The sequence below is a fragment of the Macrobrachium rosenbergii genome, chromosome 40 (assembly GCF_040412425.1).
Source record: "Macrobrachium rosenbergii isolate ZJJX-2024 chromosome 40, ASM4041242v1, whole genome shotgun sequence".
Lineage (NCBI taxonomy): Eukaryota > Metazoa > Arthropoda > Malacostraca > Decapoda > Palaemonidae > Macrobrachium > Macrobrachium rosenbergii.
The window spans coordinates 19,742,666-19,770,165 of record NC_089780.1 but is presented as its reverse complement, the minus strand read 5'-3'; the positions used below and the strand labels follow the sequence as shown (position 1 = coordinate 19,770,165).

Here is a 27,500-nt window from a genome sequence, read left to right as displayed (position 1 = left end):
TTTGTTAATTCCCTTCCTCCAAAATTGACAGAGAGAGAGAGAGAGAGAGAGAGAGAGAGAGAGAGAGAGAGAGAGAGAGAGAGAGAGAGAGAGAGAGAGAGAGAGAGAGAATATATCCCTTCGTATCGCAAGTACAGTTGTATTTAATTTATAAACATTAACTGATACACCAATATTGATGTGGACCCCATGAAAATTCACAGAAAGTATTAGGCACTGACATGAATAATTTATTTTTTCTTATTTTTGTCATCTGCGAAAACATTCTGGATTTGTACTGATGACAAGGGATACAACTTAATTGATTTCGTGCATAAGAGCACGTTCATGAAATTAATTAACTCCCCAGTCGCATGACATTTGTGTCGTAACAGGTCACGTAAAGATTCTAATCTCCTTTGACGAGAATTCACCTTTAGTACAACGGATCTGCCCACAATGTGACGCTCGTCATTCATTTCAATAATCAATGAGATTTTATAGAGAAGTGACTATTTCTGAGGTCGGATTGACTTGGAAATTAGTTAGTATTGTTTATCATGTGGTACATGGGTTTCACTGTGGTAACATAGCATTTGGTAGTTTATAGTAGTAAATACAATGAATTATGGTAGAACGAGGTAAGGGGGGGAGTCTAGCATTAGGTCAAGGGATTAAGGTAGTTTGGTGCATATGAATGTTTGGGATCAGAAGTCAGTTGTCTGTGGAAGCCAAGAGGGGAAGGCAAACAAAATCTCTTTTATGGTAATGAATTGTTGATATTAAGCGCTAAGAAAAAAGCTTGAAGCTTTGGAGTTGAACTGTTTATAGAGTATATGTTTCGTAAGATGAATTGAAAAGGTAAGAAATGGCGGGGTGCATAGTAAGTTGGTACAATGGATAATTTATGTGAAAGTGTATCCTAATGTTCTGAGATAAATATAAGTTGTTCTTGAGGAAATACTGGCTAACAATAGGTTAAACAGAACGAATAATATATATATATATATATATATATATATATATATATATATATATATATATATATATATTTTGTATTCAGAAACGGGAAGCCAGTGTAAGCGATGCAAAGGAAAGGTTAAGCGCAGTAGCATTTAAAACTACTGGTTAAGTGGTTCGAATTTCTTCCACGAAAATAAATTATTAAACTACTTTTTCTCCCACTATTAGGGAAGGAGACATCTCGTCGTCGAATTTTTTTTTTTTTTTGGACATCTCATCGATTTTTTTTTTTTATTCTCTTGAAGTCAATGGCCTTAAGGGAGACCTTCGTAATCTCCTTCTCTCTGAATTATGGTGATGAATGGAATTGACGGGAGAGATAAAAAAAAAAAACACGGGGAGGAAGTCTTTTTAAACCTATGGATTTTTTTTTCCGTAATTTGATCAGAAGTCAGAAATCCAGGAAAGGATTTCTTCTGAGACGTGATTGTTTCATTAAAGTAAGGAACTTATCTGCAGATGTTAAATCAATAAGAAACGAGCATTAAACATTGAAAAGAATGAAATATGCAGCAGCATAGAATATTCTATGACAGCTAGCATGGAAGCCACATTATTAAAACACCAGCATGTAAAAATAAAAGATTTTTGTCACAGAGAGAAAAAATTAGAAAAACTTTGCTGGTCTTAGAAATGTTTTATGATCACAACTCGTAACAAAGAATGTTAGATAGTTAACGGGAAAGAAAATTTTCATCAAGAATCCTTTTCAAATAATAATCGTTCTCTTGATAGAACCTTTGCACCATTTATTGTTAATGTGATGTATCTGTATTCAAGATTTGAGAATGAAATCATTAACAACTTGATTTTGCGTGTAATTCATTATGACTCAAGACTTTTTAAAATTATTTCATATAACTGTTTATAAAAATGTGGATAAGAACATTGAAACGTTAATCTTTACAATATCAGAGTTCCATAAATGATTTTCAAACATTCTTCTTCTTCTTCTTCTTCTTCTTCTTCTTCTTCTTCTTCTTCTTCTTCTTCTTTCGACCTTATTAATCCCACAGTATAGCAGGGTCGGCCGCTCGAGTCAACTTTCTCCATCTTTCTACTCCTAGCATCTGCCTCCCCCAGTCCCACCTCACCCATATCCCTCCTCATCACATCCATCCATCTGATCCGCTGACACCTCACACTCCTCCTCCCCGTCACTGGCATGTTCTTTGCTCTCTTGATTGGTTCCACCTCCTCTCTTCTTATTACATGGCCATAGTATCTCAGACAAGCTTCCCTAGCCTTCTTCTTTACGTTACATATACCACACATTCTTCTTGTATCTCGACTCTCCCTCCTTTCCAGTAGTGATATTCCAGCAGTCCATCTCACCATCCTCATCCCTGTTCTTTCCAACAGTCCCTCCTCTTTCCTCTTATGTGCTCAAGTTTCTGTCCCATATAATAGTACGGGCCTGATAACATTATCCAAACATTATCGTTGGTTTACGAGAGAAAATATTTTTTCCCTTGAACCTAAACGTGGCTTTAATGCTTCAAGACTGCAACTCTTCACTGATTTTGCACAAGAGAGAAAAGATGAAATAATATAACGGTTCCGCTTTTAAACTGATGAAGTTGGAGGTTGGGAGATTTAGCGAGGCAAATGTGAAAGGGCAGTAGATCCAGGGATAGGAAAAAAAAAGAGATTGATTGCGGTAGTTGTACCCGGAATTTATGGATTCAGGGAATCGGTAGCGCTTTAGTATTTTTGAAGGTTCTGCGATACATGTGGAAGAGTACGAATTTGATAGTCCGTGGGGTATATGGGTATAAGACTGAGAGGGTCGGGAGAATTCCCAACATTATATGACGGAGGAATAACAAAGAATTAGAGCGAACAAGAATTTTTTTGGAAGATTGTGACGTCACGCCTGGCTGGCATAGTTTGGAGGACTGTAGGTAACTTATCTAAATAGGTAGGTTATAGGTAAATGATTTAACTCGTTTGATGTTAATTTTCTTGCATTTTCCTTTTCCTGTGATAGCCATTTTTCAAAACATTGCAATTACAGCCAATGTATGATAATTAAGAAGAAGCAATGGTGTTGACGAACGAGAACCAGTGTCAATACCGGGCCATCAGTGCCGTGATCCATAAAAAGGCCATAAAGATATTCTTCCGGGAATCCTGTGATATTTTCTTATTTAATCTTAATATCAATACGGTAAAGTGTGAGCTACCATGTCATAGTTTTCTTTGCTTGGTCTTACTTTTAAAACTGATTCAGGCCTCTATATTTCATTAAAATCCTTTCTATGGTGTTCGATTCTCAGCACATATATAGCCATCTTCTGAATTTCTCTCTCTCTCTCTCTCTCTCTCTCTCTCTCTCTCTCTCTCTCAAGTTCTTCATTGGAGGGTGGGTAGAGCTCTCGGCTAGCACGCTGCTGGCCCAGCGTTCGACTCTCCGACCGGCCCATGAAGAATTAGAGGAATTTATTTCTGGTGATAGAAATTCATTTCTCGTCATAATGTGGTTCGGATTCCACAATAAGCTGTAGGTCCCGTTGGTGGGTAACCAGTTGGTTCTTAGCCACGTCAAATAAATCTAATCCTTCGGGCCAGCCCTAGGAGAGCTGTTAATCAGCTCAGTGGTCTGGTTAAACTAAGATATACTGAACTTTCTCTCTCTCTCTCTCTCTCTCTCTCTCTCTCTCTCTCTCTCTCTCTCTGTACTCATCTGCTTAAACTATTCTGAGTTGTACTTTAGCTTCCTTTTGTAACGTGCCCAACGGGAGATAAGTTTCCACCATTTGTACAATAAAAGAAATTCCATGGATAGCAGAACAATTTCCTGCCCTGTTCCTTTCAGTGTTTAGAGTTCTAGCTCTCCTCCCATGCTACTTTTGATGACTGAGCTCCTTTCCTTCAAGTTTTCTTTATGTTCTTATGAAAGAGGTAAATTATTGATGATATCTTTTCTTCTATATTCTTTACTTTGGTATGCAGTATGCCCGCGTTGTATTTGAAAGGGCATTAAAATCCTGCTTCAAATGAAAAGATTAAAGACTCGGTTGTATGCAGGCACATATGCTGTTGTTGTCTGTAACGAATTTCCTGAATGTGAACGTCGTTTCCATTGTCAGCCTGCTCCCGGATACACGTTCGTATCATTCCATTCCTCACATCAGTTATCCCAATTATTCTTTTACGACGTAAGTCACGAGGAGGTACGAGAAAAAAATAATGATTTCTTTTATGATTTGTTCGCATTTCGTTTGAGTCTTACAGTACACTCGAATGTACTGAATACGCATTATCCGAGCTAAAATAAAAGTATAGAGCGGTCGAACAATACTTAGCAGCTTTGAAAGAACAGGAAGAGAAGATTAAGCTAAGTGGGGTGTCTTGAAAAATTCTTGGTTTGTAACGGCACTTTTATCTAGGAAATCAATAACTAAAACGATGTGGAGAATGCTGCGTTGCGAAGAGCTACAGAAAGTTATATTTTCTTATGCTCGGACACTCATTTGCATGTATTGCATGAGCAGAATATTTCTAGTATAAGGTGCATGTTTAAAAAAGCAAAATAATAGTCCAGATCTGGAGATAATGTACTTATTTCACCAAGGATTTCCTTATTCTTTTATCCATGTTATTTAAAAAAAAGTATATGTACCTTGATCGTTCACATATTTCAAATATTTCAAAAAGCATAGTGTAAACTGGATAATTATGAACATTGTGAAATATCGAAATAAATCATTGACAATATAATTTATAAAACCAATAATTTCATAAATCTTCAATTCGTTGAGGAGAGTTTTGTTTAAATAATTCCTTAAAATGAGAAGTGTCTTATCCATGCATTTATTCTACTTCAAGGAATCGTTATCGGCGTTATTAAGTTACTTTGCACTTTGTTCCGCAAGTGCTTTAAAAATACTTTTATCTATGACTGTTCTATTGGTCATTACCTCCGTGAGGAGAATTATTATGAATTCCTGTAAACCTCTCTCTCTCTCTCTCTCTCTCTCTCTCTCTCTCTCTCTCTCTCTCTCTCTCTCTCTCTGTTAAAAATATAACACCTTCATAATACTCTGCGGTAGTTTTCATCTATTACTTTATCCGAAACTTAAATATAACGGGAAAATATATCTGGCTTACATATCCTCTTTCAGGTTTTGCTCAGTGTAGCACCGGCATCAACGCCGTTTTGTGCATAGGTATTGTATTGTTATTACTTCCTTTACAGGGCAGTATCACCGTTCATTGCTTATTTTTGTTTTATATACTCCATCTTTTTATTTGAAGCCGAATGCTCTTAAATATGGATTTTTTTTTTTTTTTTATATTCCCGTACCTAACATCATTCCTGTTCAATGCCTTATCATAAACCATTCTCATATCCGCATTGTGTACATGTATTGTATTGATACCTTTTTTTGCAGACAATATCACCTTTCACATGTTATTTGTTTTTTGTTTATATTGCATCGTTCTCTCTGACACGAACTGCTCTTAATTGTGTATTTTTTATTCCGGTATCTATCACCATTCATGTTTTTCGTCATATCATAAATAACAATGATAGAATGGTTTATTTCTATATATATGGCGTCCTTTGCAAAGGAATACTCTTAAATGTTTATTTTTTTTTATTCTATTATCTATCACCACTCACGTTTATTACCATACCATAAATAAGCACAATTAAAAAAGACCTTTATTGCTTCTTTCTGCCTAAAACGAAATGCTCTTAAACGTATATATTCTTTTTTATTCCTTTATCTGTCACCATTCATGTTTTTTTTTTGCCATATCATAAATAACAGTTACAAAAAAAATACCTATATTTGTCGATGGTGCCTCCGACGCAAACACGTGCAAACCTTTTATGACCACCCGGCGAAAAGAACTTCCTCTCTGTCGATCGGCCGGCGCGTCGGATAAGCGTGCCTTCAAAGGCACTTTTTCCAATTAAAGCTTCAATGTACACACGACAGGTTAGAGGGCTATGTTTGCCGTTGAGGTCAATTGTATTCGGGATATGCTGCGTGCGTGTATGCTGTCTGTCCTCTTCTCATTCTCTCTTAATACACACATGTACTTGTGCGCACAGGTGCGCTCATATATTTTAATTTTCTGCATAGGAGACTCAGTCATTAATCGGTGATTCAGTAATTAGATTATTATGAATGCGGCAGTGGCTGTTGATTTCATTTTTAATGGCAGCGATATTAATATTATTTTTCTGTTGCCACCCTTGTCAATAGAAGCGTCTAATTGCTTGCTGTTGATGTACAGCAAATTGTATTTAATAATATTTATCTGTTGTCATCCCCTGTAAAAGGAAACATCCTAATGTTTTCTTGAGGTCAGTTATATTCAAAATGCATATACAGCATAGCTTATTTTTTCCTCCCTGGTGTTAAATCTTGATTTATAAATCTAATATCATTAATTAATGATCAGTTGCTAAGAAAAACGTGAAAGTTTGAGTTTTTAATTTTCAGAAAGGAAAACTTTATCTGTCCGTCAGAACTTTTTTTCTGTCTGCACTTTTTATATCCCCAATTTTTCTGTCCGCCCTCAGATCTTAAAAACTACTGAGGCTAGAGGGCTGCAAATTGGTATGTTGATCATCCACCCTCCAATCATCAAACTTAACAAATCGGAGCCCTCTAGCCTCAGGAGTTTTTATTTTATTTAAGGTTAAAGTTAGCCATAATCGTGATCTGGCAACGACATAAGCCAGGCCACCACGGGGCCTTGGTTAAAGATTCATGGGCCGCGGCTCATACAGCATTATACCGAGACCACCGAAAGATAGATCTGTTTTCTGTAGCCTTGATTATACGCAGTACAGAAAACTCGAGTGCGCTGAAGAAGTGTCGGTGCATTTTTAACTTGTTTGTATTGTCTAAATTATTATATTAATTTTATTGTAATCTATTAAGTATTTACATACGATACGATAGATACAATAATAATGAAATTACCAAAATCCATGTTAGGATAAAACCACCAAGTCTGTGAAGGACGACATTAAAATATGAGGGTATAATGAAATAAAAGCTAAAATTATGATGACACGGGGAGATCCTACTCTACAAGCGGTATATTCTGATTATATTTTCATTAAGGAGTATTTACGCCGAACGATAACGTTAGGGAGACCCTTGTTAGGACCTCCTTAGGACTTGTCGTTCTAATTTGCATGTTAATCGACATTATGAAACCGCGTGTGAACTGAAATATCTCTCTCTCTCTCTCTCTCTCTCTCTCTCTGTATGTATACACACACACACACACACACACACACACATATATATATATATATATATATATATATATATATATATATATATATATATATAACGGGTCTAACAACACCATCATTAATTTTGTTTGTGCGTGAGTGGACTAACGATAATTCCCTTTTAACAAAGTTTTATGTTGGTGAATTTTTCCAATTTGCCCTAACAGAAACGAGCTAGTTATTAACAAAATTTTTAAGTTTGCAAACACTCATGCACCTCCCTTTTCCAACTGCAATGAAAATTAATTAAGAATCGGGCGTAGAATGAGATGCGGCGATTTTCAAAAAGCAATTTCCGAAATGGCCGGAAAATTGGGCGTCTAATTGAAAAATGAAATAGGACTGAAGCTACAAAGGACCTCGCATAAGGGTGTTGCACAAAATTCTGAAATTATATTTTACACTTTTTTTTTTTAGGCTGTACTTTACAGCTACAAGGGATGCTTAGATGCTTAGCGTGGTTTATTTACTATGCAACGAATTAGCCATACGCTTTCGCTAAATGTGACATTAGAATAATGTTTATTGATAATATATCAGATCATCCCAAGACCAGAGTCTCATTAGGACATTACCTTTTTTGCAGCGTCCCTTCGGCCCCTAGCTGCAACCCCTTTCGTTCCCTTTACTGTACCTCCTTTCATATTATCTTTCTTCCATCTTACTTTCCACCTCTCCTAACAACTGATTCATAGTGCAACTGCGAGGTTTTCCAGATACACCTTTCAAACTTTTGCTGTCAATTTCCGTTTCAGCGCTGAATGACTTCATTGGTCCCAGTGCTTGGCCTTTGACCCAAATTCTATATTCAATTCAATTCAGAGTCTCGTTTGAATTTAGAGAATACCGTCTCCTCCTTATAAATGATGTCAACGACTGGCATGTGAACAGCGGAAATGTTCCTTACCTTCAACTTTTCTGTAAAAGAATTTAGAATGATTCGTGAATTTTTGATGGTATTTTTTATTTAAACGAGTACATACTCTTTTTCACGTCATTTATCATTTAACCTCATAAATATTAGAGTTAACAAAAAATTCTTTAACTCTCTCTCTCTCTCTCTCTCTCTCTCTCTCTCTCTCTCTCTCTCTCTCTCTCTCTCTCTCTGTTTGAATGAAAAATCAGTGGGAGCAGCTTATGCCTGTTAGAGAAATTCATTATTGTATGAATCGGTCATTTTTCTTGCGTTATTCATGCTAACTTCCGTTGATTTTAACTTTAAAAATATGCTGAAAGCATTTTGTATCTCTCAAAGTGTTTTCAGTACTAAATTTTTATATTTTATATTTTAACGCGACTGTTTATACTCATTTAATCTAGTAAGCAGAAAGACATGTTGTGAAATCTCACAACTTCATCATAATGAATCACATTTCCTATATTGTTAATTACCAAACGTCATTAACGTTAGATCCCATTGCCGAAATTAACCCTTTCGTATATCACCATATATATATATATATATATATATATATATATATATATATATATATATATATATATATATATATATATATATATATATATATATATATATATATATATATATATATATATATATATATATATATATATATATATATGTTTGTGTGTGTGTGTATGTGTATATGTATATATATATATATATATATATATATATATATATATATATATATATATATATATATATATATATATATATATATATATATATATATATATATATATATATATATATATATATATATATATATATATATATATATATATATATATATATATATATATACGGTATATTATACTCTCAATGGCACAGCAATAACCATTCGTAACATTTTTGGGGTCATCACATTATTCACATTCAGAGGTACATTGATTCCGAGTGAACAAAGCTTCTCCAGTACAATAGCTGACGCAAGAGAATAATAACCTAATTAATGACACATATTAGACGTTATCGCCTGACAAATCAAGAAACTTAACTGCCAATTAGAGACCGCATTAATGATGAAAAGGGTCAGGCTGTGACCTGTGATTGTAATCAATTACCATCACGGGCGTCGTGAGTAAAAGGAATAATTGAAATGACAGGGATTATTCTTGATGCTATTTGCCGTTAATATTAAGTAAACAGACTATGATGCTGTTTCATTTGAAACGTAAGATATTAGTAATATATATCTATTTCTCTTCTTTCAATTAACTCCTGATGACGGTACGAATGAGACTTTTTTTTGTGTGGTTTTTCTGCGGTTCAAAATTGAAGGATGCACTAAATTGGGTTTCGTAAGTCATGGCTGATATTCATATGAAAGTTGTCTCCATATTTTAACCTTGTTATTTACATACATACATACGCACACACACACACACACACACACACACACACACACACACACATATATATATATATATATATATATATGTGTGTGTGTGTGTGTGTGTGTGTGTAATACATTACACACACACACACACACACACACATATATATATATATATATATATATATATGTGTGTGTGTGTGTGTGTGTGTGTGTGTGTGTGTGTGTGTGTGTGTGTGTGTGTGTGTGTGTGTGTATTAGCGTGTGTACTTGTACGTGTGTATCTGTCATTGTCATATCTTTTTCCTCTTGGTATTCCTACTGAGTTTAACCCTTAGATGAACCATTCAAGAAAAATAAAATAGAATGAAGATTTTATTATAAAAATAGAAACCAAACTACGATTTTCATTTTTTTCCCATGGCCACCTTTACCAAGAACAGATCCAACTTGCTTTCGAAACCTCATCAAGCTCATTTTGACAGCCAGAGAAACAATGAAATGAAAATCTAAAGGCAAAAGATAGCAAAACAAAATATGAAAATACGTTTTCCACAAAAAAGGGAGGAAACACTGTGATAACGTTTACACGTATATTATTTATATCACAATTGCCATATGTAATACATAAATCCAGGAACATTTGCGAATGAACCACCGTACGTAATCATCCTTAACAACTCAGTATCACAATAATAGGTTCTCCTATTGATCAAAGTAACAAACAGCATCCCTTCATTACAATGGTTACAATGACTCCCCGTCCTAACATTGACAAACGCCCCAGCTACACTATAATGTTAAACTCCATCTCAGTCGAGAGACCCTTTCGTACAAGGCATCTCTCTTTATTATAACTTCAATGGCACAACGGAGTGCACATTCGACACATTCGGGCCCCTTTCAATTATTCACATCCAGAGCTATACCAGTGTTGAGCGAACAAGGCTTCCCCAATTCAATCGGCGACGCAGCGGAATAATGGCCCAATTAAATTCGCCGTTATCGCCAGCTACAGACACATATTAGAAGTTACCATTGGCCGAATCAATGGTCTTCACTATCAGATAGGGCCTCACCGCATTAGTTAATCGATGGGTGTGATGCTGGAATTTGTATGATTGATTTGATGAGTTTGTTCAGTCATTGTCAATGAAAGAAGCATGTAAAATGAACAGGGTCATTCATCATACTTCCAACGGATAGGTTATAATGTATAGAAAGGACCAGTTTAGAACGGATTACCTTGGTGATATATGAATGTTATACCTCATGTGTACAGTTTCGTTAATCGACTAAAACGCTGTTTGCTTCTGAGTACGGAAATGATGAGTAGCTTAAATAATCTATCTATATTAAATATCAAGCAATTCGCTTTCTTCGCTTGTTTAATTTCGCGCTTCAATAAGACATGACGTTTATTATTTCAAATACTGCAATTACTTCTCATTCCTTCAGGTTGGCCTTCTTGAATTGGTAATTTAACTAGTAACAGTTATTTTTTTTTTTACCAACCTTAATCTGTTCCTTAAAACCGAAATAAAAAAATAAGACTGTCGTTTTGTACTTTTTATATGTAGTTAGTGTTATTAATTTATTTATTAATTTGTTAATTTATCTGTTTTCCTAATAACTAATCGACCTTTTCTGTATTTCCCTTTACCTCCTGTTAGTTCTCGCGAACGAACACCATAATATTCTTTGAAAGTTTGAATTTCAAGTCAATGGCCCCTTTTGTGGGCTTGCTCCATATGAATAGGGTTCATCTGCTGAATAATAATAATAATAATAATAATAATAATAATGATAATAATAATAATAATAATAATAATAATAATAACAATAACAATAACAATAACAATAACAATAACAATAACAATAATAATAATAATAATAATAATAATAATAATAATAATAATAATAATAATAATCATATTGTATGTTTTCAGAAATAAAAAGAAATTACGTACAGCAAAACCGAACAACAAGAAGAGTCCCACTATCTATCTCTTTATTTCAAATAACATATTGCCTTTAGTTCAAGAGGATCTCTCTCTCTCTCTCTCTCTCTCTCTCTCTCTCTCTCTCTCTCTCTCTCTCTCTCTCTCTCTCTATTTTTGTCATACGCACCAAAAAAAAAAAAGTGAAACAATTAATGTTGCCCATTCTGTGTGATATATTAAAAGAGGCTACGTAGTTATTTTCACAACATATTTTTCAAAGGGATATTGGGGCATAAAAAAAATAAAATCGCAGTGGCCTCTCTATCTTGCTACAGTACTGCAGCGAAGAACGCACATTTCAGGCCTAAAATAACGCGTGCGTCATATATGGAAAGTTTGAAGCTCACGTATATTATTAACCTCACATGACCTGGATCATGGGCTGGTTGTTTTCGTTTGTGCATCGCTGATGTCATATGGGCCAGGTGGATGTAGCCCCTATGGGGGTACTGCCGTCAGTGCACCTCATGTGGTGCACTGTAGGCATTACTTAGGGTTCTTTGCAGCGTGCCTTCGGCCCCTAGCTGCAACCCCATTCGTTCATTTTACTGTACCTCCTTTCATATTCTCTTTCTTCCATCTTACTCTCCACCCTCTCCTAACAGTTGATTCATAGTGCAGCTGCTTTGAGGTTTTCCTCCTGTTACACCTTTCAAACCTTTTACTGGCAATTTCCGTTTCAGCGCTGAATGATCTCATAGGTCCAAGTGCTTGGTCTTTGCCCTAAATTCTGTATTCAAATCAACTCAGTTCAGATGGGTGTAAGGTATAAATAAAACTAGAATGGAAGAATCTTTTTTTTTTTCTGTTGCGATGTTTTCATTCACAACAGAGGCTTCATATCCCATGATATGGTTTTTATGCTTATTGACTTTTGTATGACTGAATGACAATTGCTGCTTGCCTTTGTATTCGTAAGGTTACCATAATGAATATAAATATTTTTTATGGTACCTACAAGACAATAGTTATAACCATAAAGTATATTAACAATATGAGAATATTTCATGAAGCGCAAATGACGCCCTGACTTATTCTCAAAACGTATGGCAAGTTACTTCAAAATTACTTTGGATCAATGATATAAAGAAAACATAAGAAAATTTTGCAAAGCTCAAATGACACCCTAGCCCAAGTTACTTAAAAATTACTTGTAGATAATCGCCCATTTCAATGTGTAAACGTTGCGTTTTTTTATATTTATTTGATTTTGAGGGGTTTTCGTTATGTGTTCTGTATCACAAGGTCTGTCGGTCAGAAAAGTATCACTTTTCTTGCCTGGTATGTCCTCGGGGAAAGGAAAAAAAAAAACATATTTTGCCAGACGTTTTCTCAAAACTTGCACTAAATAATAATCCTGGAAATTCCACTGTAGCTAATTTGCTAAACAAGATGCAGATTATTAAAGGAATATATATATATATATATATATATATATATATATATATATATATATATATATATATATATATATATATATATATATATATATATATATATATATATATATATATATATATATATATATATATATATATATATATATATATATATATATGTATATATATATATATATATATATATATATATATATATATATATATATATATATATATATATATATATATATACATATACATATATATATATATATATATATATATATATATATATATATATATATATATATATACATATATATAAATATATATACACATACCTACCTACCTACATACATACATACAATATATAAGAAATACAAGGTACAGGCATATGCACACATGCAGAGAGAGAGAGAGAGAGAGAGAGAGAGAGAGAGAGAGAGAGAGAGAGAGAGAGAGAGAGAGAGAGAGAGAGAGAAAGGACGCATCCTCAAGGAAAATGCGAGCCAAGATATCGTAACAATTTGCATAAATGCGTATGTAAATCCCCAAACTCCCAGAAACGAAAATCCGGTAATGTGTTATTAATCCTTCCTTACAAAAGACCGGAATCCGCAATGCAGAGAAGGATATCGCTGGCCCAAGATGCAGTGTATTTCCGCCGAAGAAGAAATTCCTGTGTTCGAATTCAGCGAATATACTTTTTTTTTTTTTTGGCAACAGAAAGCTTTGCTAGACAGCCTCCTCTGCATAGCCTATTCCTTAAGGATGCGCTCTCTCTCTCTCTCTCTCTCTCTCTCTCTCTCTCTCTCTCTCTCTCTCTCTCTCTTTATTTTCCTTCGTCCATATGCCAGTGCATTTTATATATTTATATATTTTATGTATGTATGTACGTACATATGTGCGAATGTGTATAAATGTATACACACATACACACACACCCACACACACACACACACATATATATATATATATATATATATATATATATATATATATATATATATATATATATATATACAATATATGTATATATACATACATTATATATATATATATATATATATATATATATATATATATATATATATATATATATATATATATATATATATATATATATATATATATGTATGTATATATATATATCTCACTCTCTCTGAATGTCGCTTTCACCACAAAAAGAAATAGAAAATAGGAACTTTGAAAAGTGAAAATATATACATCCGACTCGTTTTTCAACTACTGCTCACTATCCAAAGAATATACATTATCCATTTCATTTTACCATTCATCAAAAACAGTTTATCCGGACAACCTTTTAATTCCGTAGGAATATCAATATTCTGCGAACGGTTATAAAATTTTATTATTACCGTACCAGAATAGAATGTTTTGGTAAGAGGGAATGTGACCATCAATACAGCCAGGTGTTCTCTCTCTCTCTCTCTCTCTCTCTCTCTCTCTCTCTCTCTCTCTCTCTCTCTCTCTCTCTCTCTCTCTGTCTGCCTATTTTCCCTCGTCCATTCAATAATAAAAACAAAGAGTATGATTACTGTATTAGAATCATTAATGTGATCATTAATAAAAGCAGAGTGCCTTCTCTCTCTCTCTCTCTCTCTCTCTCTCTCTCTCTCTCTCTCTCTCTCTCTCTCTCTCTTTCCTCTTCCATTCAATAATAAAAACAAAGAGTACGATTACTGTATCAGAATTATTAATGTGATTATTAATAAAGCCAGAGTGCTAGTGCTCTCTCTCTCTCTCTCTCTCTCTCTCTCTCTCTCTCTCTCTCTCTCTCTCTCTCTCTCTCTCTCTATTTTCCCTCCTCCATTCAATAATAAAAACAAAGAGTACGATTACTGTATCAGAATTATTAATATGATCATTAATAAAGCCAGAGTGCTAGTGCTCTCTCTCTCTCTCTCTCTCTCTCTCTCTCTCTCTCTCTCTCTCTCTCTCTCTCTCTCTCTCTGTCTATTTTCCCTCCTCCATTCAATAATAAAAACAAAGAGTATGATTACTGTATCAGAATTGTTAATGTGATCATTAATAAAGCCAGAGCCCTCTCTCTCTCTCTCTCTCTCTCTCTCTCTCTCTCTCTCTCTCTCTCTCTCTCTCTCTCTCTCTCTCTCTCTCTCTCTCTTTGCCTCTTTCCCTCGTCCATTCAATAATAAAAACAAAGAGTATGATTACTGTATCAGAATTATTACTGTGATCATTAATAAAGCCAGAATGCTCTCTCTCTCTCTCTCTCTCTCTCTCTCTCTCTCTCTCTCTCTCTCTCTCTCTCTCTCTCTCTGCGCCTATTTTCCCTCGTCCATTCAATAATAGAAAGAAAAATTTACTTAGCCAAAGATAGCGTCCTGAACTGTTACCAATTAATAAGATATTTTGCTACCTCTAGAGTAAAATAAAAGATTATCAGAATGAAATTTATTTGGAATATTCAGTGAATAAACATTTTTCCACTTTAGACATTAATTGTTCAGTGTATATTAGTGCAAGATTTAATAAAACTATGAATACGACATCAGTTAAGGATGAAGTAATTCTACAATGGCAGTATTAACTAAAATGATTTTATATTTAGAATTACATAGAACAGAAGTAACAAAATCATTTGAATTTCCAGATAAATATGGGATACCTAATACTCGACCTCATTAAAGGTGCAATGACTAAGCCTCTATAAATCCCTCTCGAAAAAATAAATTGAATTACCTTATCGTTTACGTACCCTACAATAAAGGGAAAAAATAGTGAACATTTTATCTGCCTGGAACGAATAATGAGGAAAGCTCGCTCCATATCAAATTCTCATTAAGGACAGGACTAAAAATCTATATCTCTCATGCATTTCAAATGCGATGGTGGATTTTGTTGATTATCATCCAATGCTCTTTGCTATCATTGCGTGTCCTTTGAGTTGAGTGTATGTTTTTTCAGTTAATTATAGTATTGTCAATTTGTAAATAATGATTGTAGATTATCTATATATTTTAATCAAATTAGAGTCTAGGCATTAAATGATCTTAAGGCTTCAGAGAATACTGTCATATTTCTCAGATCCTCACAAACACACACGCACACATATATATATACATATAATTTATATGTATATATATACAAATATATATATATATATATATATATATATATATATATATATATATATATATATATATATATATATATATATATATAAGACAATAAAGTATGTATAATGAACCTTACTGAGGCTTTCAGCACAGAGGCTTATAAACTAATTTCACTCAGAATTTAAAGTTTAGATATACTTTTATCCCGAAAGCACACACCTTCTCCAGTACCTTTTTTGGGGATGTTTTCAGATCTCTAGAATGCAAGACAAAAAAATCATGAGAGCTCAAAGGGAGCCTTTGTTCAACCTTTAAAAGTGATTTATAACATGTCCATGAAGACGAGTTTCTCTTTTAGGCAGGGGTTTATGGATATAATATTTAAACACAAAATTGTACATTATATATATATATATATATATATATATATATATATATATATATATATATATATATATATATATATATATATATATATACATATATACATATATATATATATATATATATATATATATATATATATATATATATATATATATATATATATATATATATCATCTCCTGCATTTTCTTCATCTCTCTCTCTCTCTTATTTGTTTTAATGGGGACCATCCGAAATTGCCTCACTGCTTATATATACATTGTTTATGTTAAACAGTTAATGACAGCCTAGTAAAAAATGCAAATTCTCTAACACTGACGCTTTCACCAATAAAATCAACTGAACAAAAATAAAATTACTGTTAAAGTTAGTAGCATTGTTTCAGTACAAACCTGGCTTTTAACAAAGTAGACCATAGACTTGCCTCTCGCCTAAACACCTTCCATATAATATAAAGTGAAGGTCATAAAGTGGATGGTAGGTTTATTCAGCTATAAAACAGGGTCATCTAATTAAGTTTATATACCGCACGGGAACTTATACACACCTATATGGAGCACCCGTAATGGCAGTACATAACGAGCACTTTCTCCTTGTTGGGAACTAACTTCACTTCATCATTAGAAATTCTCTCTCTCTCTCTCTCTCTCTCTCTCTCTCTCTCTCTCTCTCTCTCTCTCTCTCCTATAGTTCCTATATTTTCCCCTAATTCCACAAACTTGCCGCACCAGCTATGAGCAGACATTAGGCGCCATACAATTCCAGATAAAGCCATAACACATTTGCTTCTTTCCTTGGCTGAGTGGATGTAATGTTGACCTGGCAAATGACAGGTCCCTACAGAGAGGTTTGTTTTGATCATCTTTTCCCGGGTGAGATTAACTGCTTAATGAAGTTTACTTTATCTTGGTGCCTGTGGGGATGAGTACTGAATATCTCTACTCAGTGTTAGGGAAACCGGGAGTTGGTGAAGTCATAGATATTGATATGGTAAGCTTACTGCAATTCCAAAGTATATGTAATAGACTATATTGTTCTGCTTATTTCAATCTATTTGCGACTGAGCAGTTATAATTGTTTACCTGACAGTTCACAAGTTACAAATTCAGATCAGTAAAGAGCAGGTCTGTATATATTTCCATGTGTGATTATCTGCTTATGATGAAAATGAACAATGATCTTCCGTGCTATAAATTAGGCTTCATATAGAAAATTAAGAACGAAGTTGGAAAACCTAATATGGTTCCTTTTAACCAGATTTCGCATCCCATTACTATCAGGAAGTAAGTTATTTTCATTTGTTTAATGTAAATAAGACAAATTCATAGACCACCAAAAGACGTGGTAGGGTTATTCAACTCTTAATGAAGCAAAGGGCAAATATTGAACACGTAATAATGAAAACAAACACAGACTGAAAATCAAGACTTTTTTAAAGGTAATGTTCTGCAAAACAAATAATCAATAAAAAATCACCAAATAATTCTAAAATTAAAATAATATATACACCTGCTCTAGGAGTAAGATTTCATACTAAGTAAAATGGTAACAGTAGTTATGGTAATTATTGAAATTTGCTGATTAGCAATAGTTGTGATGGTACTAGCGAAAAGTTGCCACTGCTATTTCTGTTTCAGGATCCTTTCTCTCTCTCTCTCTCTCTCTCTCTCTCTCTCTCTCTCTCTCTCTCTCTCTCTCTCTCTCTCTCTCTGAGACTTAATTAACATTGAAACATTTCCGGCACTGCTGTTTAAAACGTCAGCGTTAATCATGACGTCCAGTGATGAATATTTTTTTTTTCTTCCCAACAAAATAAGTCAGGCTTTGATGAAGCGGTCTCGCAGTCAACTATTTCACAACGTACGACTTAATATGTAAAATAGCTCTCTCTCTCTCTCTCTCTCTCTCTCTCTCTCTCTCTCTCTCTCTGAAACGATAGAAATTCCTCCCAAATAATTCTGGCAACCGAATGTTTTGGGAGTAAAAACTTGGGCTCTCCCTGAATTCCCTGCACTGCACTGGCCGGGGGTTCATAGTGCCTGCCGAGTGCAAATGCCTTCTTCCGGGTACGTTTACGAAATGCTGCGATTTTCATGTGATGGGCAAACACAAACTTAGGCACGGACACACACACACACACACACACACACACACACACACACACACATATATATATATATATATATATATATATATATATATATATATATATATATATATATATATATATATATATATACTGTATATATATAATGTTCCCTATAGAGCGAAGGCTTATAAAAATCTAAACAAAAACAGAAGAAAGGTGAAGGGAAAAGGTATAACCATTTTGAAGTGGAAAAAAAAAGAAGTATACCTTAGTGCAAGGATTGTATCCCAAAGGAAGAATAAAATGAATTGAATTTGGTTAATACAGAGAGGGGAAGAGAATTCCAGATCACGTTAGTAGTGGAGAGCAAAAATACGTTGACCCTCGTAATCCCTTATGAGAAGAAATCATGTTACTTTTGCTAGAATCCTTAAATGAAGTAAAGCGGAAAAAATTCTAACTTTAGACTGGCTATGCTATGTTTCGAAAATTCTGTTTTCCTGAATGACGTTTTTCAGTAATTTTTTTTATTAATAACCCCTGCTCTATATTTGCCCATTTATGTCATTATTTACATTGCTTTTAGAAATTTCATTTTGAAGAGGTGACTAATTTCTTATCCACATTTTACTTTAGTTTCCTAAGATAATTAACGTTTCTATATTAAGGCCTCTTGTTTGATACCCGATGCTCAAAATGATTTTCCCTTGAACTCTCTTGGCATGTGTTTGATTCTGAAGCTGAATCGAAAATCATTCATAGGCCTTTCGGAGATTAATTATTCATTATTATTTACCCAGAGATAATTAACGCCACATACGGGGCCTTGACCTTTGATGTTCATTTTTAGGGAGAAATTTTTTTTTTATTTGCTGTTGAATTATTCATCGAGAGTTAGGTATGCGGCTATCTGAAGCATCGGTTTATTCTCTCTCTCTCGCTCTCTCTCTCTCTCTCTCCCGAGATCAGGGCTAAAGAAGAGTAGTCTTCAATGCAGGCATTTCGAAATTGGTAACATTTTAATCTGTTGTTCTCGGGTAGCATATAGGATGAAAATTTATTAAGAGATATGCTAGTAAACGTTTCCTCTAATACAGGTAATGACGTTTTTAAAACTAATTTTCCCCGCCATCTTGTGTTGTTCTTATTCTCACTGAATAAACTTAGCCGAAAGAGAATGTAGATTGAAGGCTGACATACATCAAATACAAATAAATGCGATATATTCAAATAAATTCACCGTGAGTTACTCTTTGCTGTACTTAAATTACAAAAATCATACTATAAGAATTAGGATATAATTTCTCTCTCTCTCTCTCTCTCTCTCTCTCTCTCTCTCTCTCTCTCTCTCTCTCTCTCTCTCTCTCTCTCTATTCGATAATAGGGGATTACCCATCAAGCTTTAGTGACTGATATGATACCTGGTAAACTCTTAATAGACAGACAATATCCCAACGGCTTTACTGATAATTGGGAGGATAAAACCAATTACCGCTCCTAATTACCTTTTGACGAGTGGCCATTAATTTCTTGACGCTTTTAAAAACCTTAATTGTACATGAGCGTGACGGATGGATATGATATCAGGAAAAATGTTTTTGATGGTGTTGGGATTCTTATAAACAGTCCAAATGAATCTCTGTTAGATTTATTTACATCACAAGTACTTCATTTACATGTGGTCAGCTTTGTGCATTTAAACTATCTGCTCCTGCATTATAATTTAGACGCTTGAATTTCAAGTTAATGGCCCCTGTGGGTCTGTTCCATATGAATAGGGTTCATCTTCCGAGTAATAATAATAATAATAATAATAATAATAATAATAATAATAATAATAATAATAATAATAATAATAATAATAATAATAATATCTTGTTTTATTTCACTATAGTTTTGATTTTCTCATCCTACTCCTTTCCCTTAATATTTTCTCTTCCTGGCTTTCTTTATCAGCCAACACACCTAGCTAACTCTATGAATCCATAAGCTTTTTATACCCCTCATTTATTCCTGGCAATTCATGGGCAATAGCTACTTTTTTTCATTAAGCTTTCTTTTTGTTGTTTCCATTCTAACACATTCCTGGACCATCATTTTTATGCCATCTCGAAGACTCAAACTCACCAACCTATTCCTGAAACCAACACAATTTTACCCATTTACCTGTCCACAATTTTTCCTACCACCGCACAAGCTACCAGTTCCTTAGTTCTACACCAGGGCGAGAGTACTTTGATGGATGACCACAGAGAAATTCATATGCTGTCATCACTGTCACGCCGTGGCGATAGCTAAGAAATTGATGTGTTCCACATTACCCCATCACAGCCTAGCTCAGTCGAGCCTTGCGACCATCAAAATTGGCTAGAAGAAGCAGCTAGAATTCTATTATGCTACATTGTGATCAATAATATTTAACGGGATTTCAGCAGCGAGGGAAAGTTCTTCCTTTCATAAGGTAGAATAACTTCTTAGGTTCTTTTACTTTGCTATTTAGGAAGAGGTGATGAGGGTGGAAGGCTAAATAGGATATGCCGTATATTATAGGACTGATTCTTCATGGGAAATAGTAGATTATAAGCTGAGACCAATATTTATATATATATATATATATATATATATATATATATATATATATATATAAAATTATATACACACACATATATATATGTGTGTGTCAATCTGAATCACGAAAATATGGAACGTGATGAATATATAAATAAAGGCAATGCCACGAAGGAAAATGAAACGACAGGTGGTGCTAGGCCTTTCGACTCGCTGTCCTTTACTGCTAAATAAAGGACAGTGAGTCGAAAGGCCTAGCACCACTCCATCTTTTCACTTCACTTCGTGGCATTGCCTTCATATATATATATATATATATATATATATATATATATATATATATATATATATATATATATATATATATATATGTGTGTGTGTGTGTGTGTGTGTGTGTGTGTGCACTTACGCAAAGACGAACTTAATAGAATGTTCGAGGTCTTTCACCTGGGGTCTGACCTCCATCTCAGATTCCATTGGTCTTATTAACTTTCAGTGTAAAAGATTTCATGCCTTAATAAGGGTCCTTTGGCATCTGATACGATGCTTTGCCGAGGTTTCTTATTGCCTGGAAACTTTATTGGTACAGCTTCCATTATTAGTTTCTGAAGGCGTCATATAGGCTCTAGGCTCTGTGATACTTCTCTTGAGAGATGGTATGCAGTATACAGTTGTTTACTGGTATGTGTCGAAGAAAAACTGCTGAAAGTTATTATTATTATTATTATTATTATTATTATTATTATTATTATTATTATTATTATTATTATTATTAGCACGATACCTTGACTATTTTTCTCTCTAAAACAAAAACAAAATATTTTTTCCCAAAGGGAAAACGGATTCTTTCTGTGTATGAGTTCTATATTTTATTACGTAAATTGATGTCATTAAATGATATTTCATACACACATTACACACACACACACACACACACACACACACACATATATATATATATATATATATATATATATATATATATATATATATATATATATATATGTGTGTGTGTGTGTGTGTGTGTGTGTGTGTGTGTGTGTGTATGTCTGTATGTATGTATGCATGCATATATGTACCCATGTATCCACTATAGCGAGAGAGAGAGAGAGAGAGAGAGAGAGAGGCTGGGCTTGGGGGAACAGGCTTTGCAACCGATTTTATCTTTATCGGGGAAATTCAGCGCAGACAAATGATATTAACTGGACAGTAAGTGACTCATTTAGCAAGAGAAACTGGCCGAAATTCTTTTCACTGGCGATAATCCTTTAGTCTTACAATGGCCATTCCTTATTGCCAAATATCTCTCCGCGTATTTTATTGGCCGCCGCAAATTACGCAGTAAAAGAGTTCGCTGGTGAAAGAGAAGAAAATAGAAGAAAAACGAAAATAGAAATATAACCATATAATTTCAAAAATCGATATATTAAGGGACCCAAAAGCGATATTATTCTAGACATAGAATTTATGTTGCATTCTAAGATAAAATAGAAATAAAAGAAAAGGAAGATACCCTACTATACTAATAGCAAGAAAATAAGGGTAATCACTTCCTGGGAAGATATTTTGCATCATCACAAGTTAACCTTTCAGTGTATGCTGCAAAATATCCAAGAAGCTCAATGTATCCTGCTAATAATAATAATAATAATAATAATAATAATAATAATAATAATAATAATAATAATAATAATAATAATAATAATAATAATAATATCAAGGAAATAAGGCTAAGCACTTTCTGGGAAGACGTTGTACATCATCACAAGTTAACCTTTCAGTGTATGCTGCAAAATATCCAAGAACCTCTATGTATCCTGATAATAATAATAATCATAATAATAATAATAATAATAATAATAATAATAATAATAATAAATAATAATAATAATAATAATAATAATAATAATAATAATAATAATAATAATAAATAATAATAATAATGATTAGGCTAAGCACTTTCTGGGAAGACTTTATACACCATCACAAGTTAACCTTTCAGTGTATGCTGCAAAATATCCAAGAACCTCTAGGTATCCTGATAATAATAATAATAATAATAATAATAATAATAATAATAATAATAATAATAATAATAATAAGGCTAGGCACTTTCTGAGAAGACTTTATACACCATCACAAGTTAACCTTTCAGTGTATGCTGCAAAATATCCAAGAACCTCTAGGTATCCTGATAATAATAATAATAATAATAATAATAATAATAATAATAATAATAATAATAATAATAACAATAATAAGGCTAAGCACTTTCTAGGAAGACCTTCTACATCATCAAACGCCATCAGGGATCAAGAGATTCGTGAAACTCAACAAATTTATAGGGACGATCAAGTTAAAAAAAAAAAAAATCCTCTTATCACACACTTCAAACTTCTGAAATACATTTTCCATGAACTGGACGATTATCGTGCCGAAGCCATTATAACTTTTATGTGATATTATGAAACTTGGATTGACTTTCGTTATCACTCTCTCTCTCTCTCTCTCTCTCTCTCTCTCTCTCTCTCTCTCTCTCTCTCTCTTATTATAGGTGTCATTTAGGTCAACATTCCGATGAGCTGTAAGGAAATATCGCTCTTGTGTCTGGATGCCATTTGACACCCATCAGTCAACCCCCTCTCTCTCTCTCTCTCTCTCTCTCTCTCTCTCTCTCTCTCTCTCTGATATTGGTATCGTTTCGGTCACCATTCCGATGAGCTGTAAGAGAAATATCGCCTTGTGTCTGAATACCATCCCTCTCTCTCTCTCTCTCTCTCTCTCTCTCTCTCTCTCTCTCTCTCTCTCTCTCTCTCTCTCTGTTATAGGTATCAGTTAGGTCACTATTTTGATGAGCTAGATCTAAGGGTGTCTGACTGCCACTTAATGCCCGTAAAGCCACTTCCTCTCATGTGTAATTAGCGGAAATCTGTTCAGTAACCAATTATTTAAAACACTGGATAATTTCCCTTGGGTGAAACATCAAGGAAGCATAATAAGACAAGTTAATTCTAACGTAAACAGTATGGCCTGTTGTTTGATCTGAATAGATAACAATCATCTTTATTCAAATGGAAGGGAATATTAATGTGGAGTCTGTGTTTCTCATTGACACACTCTGACAAGATTGATAATTGAGCAACAGCTCTGGAACCAAACTTGTTTTCGTGTCATAACCGTATACATTGAAGGGAGGAGCTGAAGTATTCTATAGGCCTTCTGGAAATATAAAATTTATCATGGTTGCTCCATGTTTGCAGGAATAAGTAATAAATCTTGATTTTTTTTTTTGGAGGGGGGGGGGGTTGAATTTACTTCTCAATTGTGTTACTGTAAATTGTTATCGAGTTTCTTAAATGAGAAAGGAAACTTATTTTTTGGGTTTCCAAACGAAATATCATTACAGTTTAGTGAAATTTCTCCTTATATCTGTATTGTTTCTCTTATTTAGGTCGCATTGGGTCTTTCTATATAGCTTGGCTGGTAGACCTATTGCATCCTAGGATAAAAAAAACATCCACAGTCGCATATGAAAAATGTCTTCCATCCTAGGATAAAAAAAAATATCCACAATCACGTATGAAAAATGTCTTCCATCAAGTGACTGTTATTTTAAAAGTTTTGTTTTGCGATTTTAAAGACCTGTCTTAAGTTTCACACAATTACTCTGACCCGTTATTTTAAGAGTTTTGTTTTGCAATTTTAAAGACCTGTCTTAAGTTTCACACAATTACTCTGACCCGTTATTTTAAGAGTTTTGTTTTGCAATTTTAAAGACCTGTCAAGTTTTACACAATTACTCTGACCCTTTCATTTAAAAGAACTGCAAAAAAAAAGTGAATACGAAAGCTGTTTGTCAAACTTAAAAAAATTAAATCCCATAAAATTTGGCATTAAAGTCATGTTCAAAAGTAGAGATCCTAAACCCTTTTTCATAATTAAAGGTCTATTCACATTCTACCGCACTCACGACCACGTCTGCAATATTAAACCCAAGTTATTCTAGGTTAATTTTATTCGTCCTTCCTCCCGCACTCTTTCATTAACTATTTTCCAAGTCCACTTTCATGTTCGGGGAATATACGATGCAAAAGCATTTCTCTGCCCTCATAATTTCCAGTGAATCCCTTGAAGGCCTGGATTACGAGACCAGCTCCACTACGAGGGAGACCTCTGACCTTTCCAGTGTTTAGAGAAATATGGTGGCTGGAATGGAAATTAAGCAATTGCCTTATGCTTAGACTATCACTGGCTGATCCATTTGTTTATTGTTTGCAGGAGTCGGTCATTGCCTAAATAGAGAGAGATAAAATGCTTAGTTGGGGTGTATATCACACTTCTGAGAACCAATTTAACATGGGAGTGCTTGGTATCAGTTAGGCAAGCTGAAAGATATTTTTAGAAGAGTTGCTTTTCAAATGTGGTTTGTTGTTTGTTGGTAGAATCACGCTGTGCCATTGTTATAAATTATAGATTATTCTTAAGCTGGTCCTGTAAGATTTAAGCCTTCTGCTTTACCCCGTAATTTGACTTTATTTTTGGTTGTTGAGTATAGTTTGTATATTGTCGTTGTATTTTCAACTCCCAATAATTTCAGTTTGTATGTCTATTTCAATATTCATTGTGAATAAATCATTTTTGGCCCAGTTGGTCTGTGGGGCAAATTTTTAAAAAGCAAAACCTGATATAATAAGTATCTCGTCTTATGAACCATGTTAAAATCGACTAGTTTAATATCTGTTGATTATTCGTCCGTTTTCAGCTAATGCTGTAGTGTTGTTTAGCCAACAACAATAACAAAAGGATCTCTCTCTCTCTCTCTCTCTCTCTCTCTCAGTATTTCCTCTCTCTTTTTCTCAGTATATCCTTTCTCTCTCTCTCTCTCTCTCTCTCTCTCTCTCTCTCTCTCTCTCTCTCTCTCTCAGTATTTCCTCTCTCTTTTTCTCAGTATATCCTCTCTCTCTCTCTCTCTCTCTCTCTCTCTCTCTCTCTCTCTCTCTCTCTCTCTCTCTCTCTCTCTCTCTCTTCCTTAGTATTTAGGATCTTGACGATAATACGGCAGTAGAAATTATAACTAAAATGATTGTGTTGTAACACCTGTTACAAGTGTTACGCAGGTGCTAATCTTGATTGTAACGCTAATGTTGAGTGTGGCAGCTTGTTTTCACAAATAAGATTTTAAATAATAATTGAAAACTGTAACGGGAAGGGGAAAGGGGAAGGGGGAGAGAAGGAGAAGGTTTCTGCCCATTCTTCAGTGGGGAGATAACGCTCCAATTCCTATAAATTGCCTTCTTTCACAGAGAGCGGCAGCTGCCTCTATAATATATATAAATCGGGTTTATTTAGACGTAATGGCTTTCTCTCCCTAGTTCCCTCCCCCTCGACTCTCTTGGGTCCTTCAGACTATAACAATATTTCATGTGACAAGACCCGAAATTATACTTATAAAGTCTCCTCCTTTCCCCCCATTAGATTTCTTCGGGAGGATTTCGTTTCTGTCAGAATCAGCTGTTTTTGTCGAATAATGGTATAAAAATAATCGTTTATTTTTCAAGGTTGATAAATATCTAATTACTATTTTCTTCTTCCTTTTTGTTTTTTTTTCACCGCTGACGTCGGTTCTTGAGTTCGGAAATGACATTTTATGAATATCACGTAGTGCTCTATATTTAGAGGACTAATGATGGTAGTTGTCAGAATTCCCAATATATTTCTCTCTAAAATCTTGTTATCTCCATACTCATGAGTGGGTTTCTCCGAAAGACGAGAAGACCGCATGATTCTTTTGATTAAATCCATCCTTGTCATAAGAAGAGAGAGAGAGAGAGAGAGAGAGAGAGAGAGAGAGAGAGAGAGAGAGAGAGAGAGAGAGAGAGAGAGACTAAGATAACTCAGTCGAAGCCCATCCTTTTCCAGATTTTCACATGACAAGATAGAGTTAATTGAGACCAAAAATATTACATGACAAGATAGAGTTAATTGAGACCAAAAATATTACATGACAAGATAGAGTTAAAATTGAGACCAAAAATATTACATGACAAGATAGAGTTAATTGAGACCAAAAATATTACATGACAAGATAGAGTTAATTGATACCAAAAATATTACATGACAGGATAGAGTTAATTGAGACCAAAAATATTACATGACAAGATAGAGTTAATTGAGACCAAAAATATTACATGACAAGATAGTGTTAATTGAGACCAAAAATATTACATGACAAGATAGTGTTAATTGAGACCAAAAGTATTACATGACAAGATAGAGTTAATTGAGACCAAAAATATTACATGACAAGATAGAGTTAATTGAGACCAAAAATATTGCATGACAAGATAGAGTTAATTGAGACCAAAAAATATTACATGACAAGATAGAGTTAATTGAGACCAAAAA

The 27,500-nt window shown here is 34.0% G+C and overlaps 1 long non-coding RNA gene across 1 annotated transcript in view; it reads left to right on the top strand.

The window, feature by feature from the left end:
- Positions 1–27,500, top strand: part of LOC136826218 (uncharacterized) — a 466,686-nt gene that overhangs the window by 43,380 nt on the left and 395,806 nt on the right. The gene's annotated exons all lie outside the window — the stretch shown is intronic.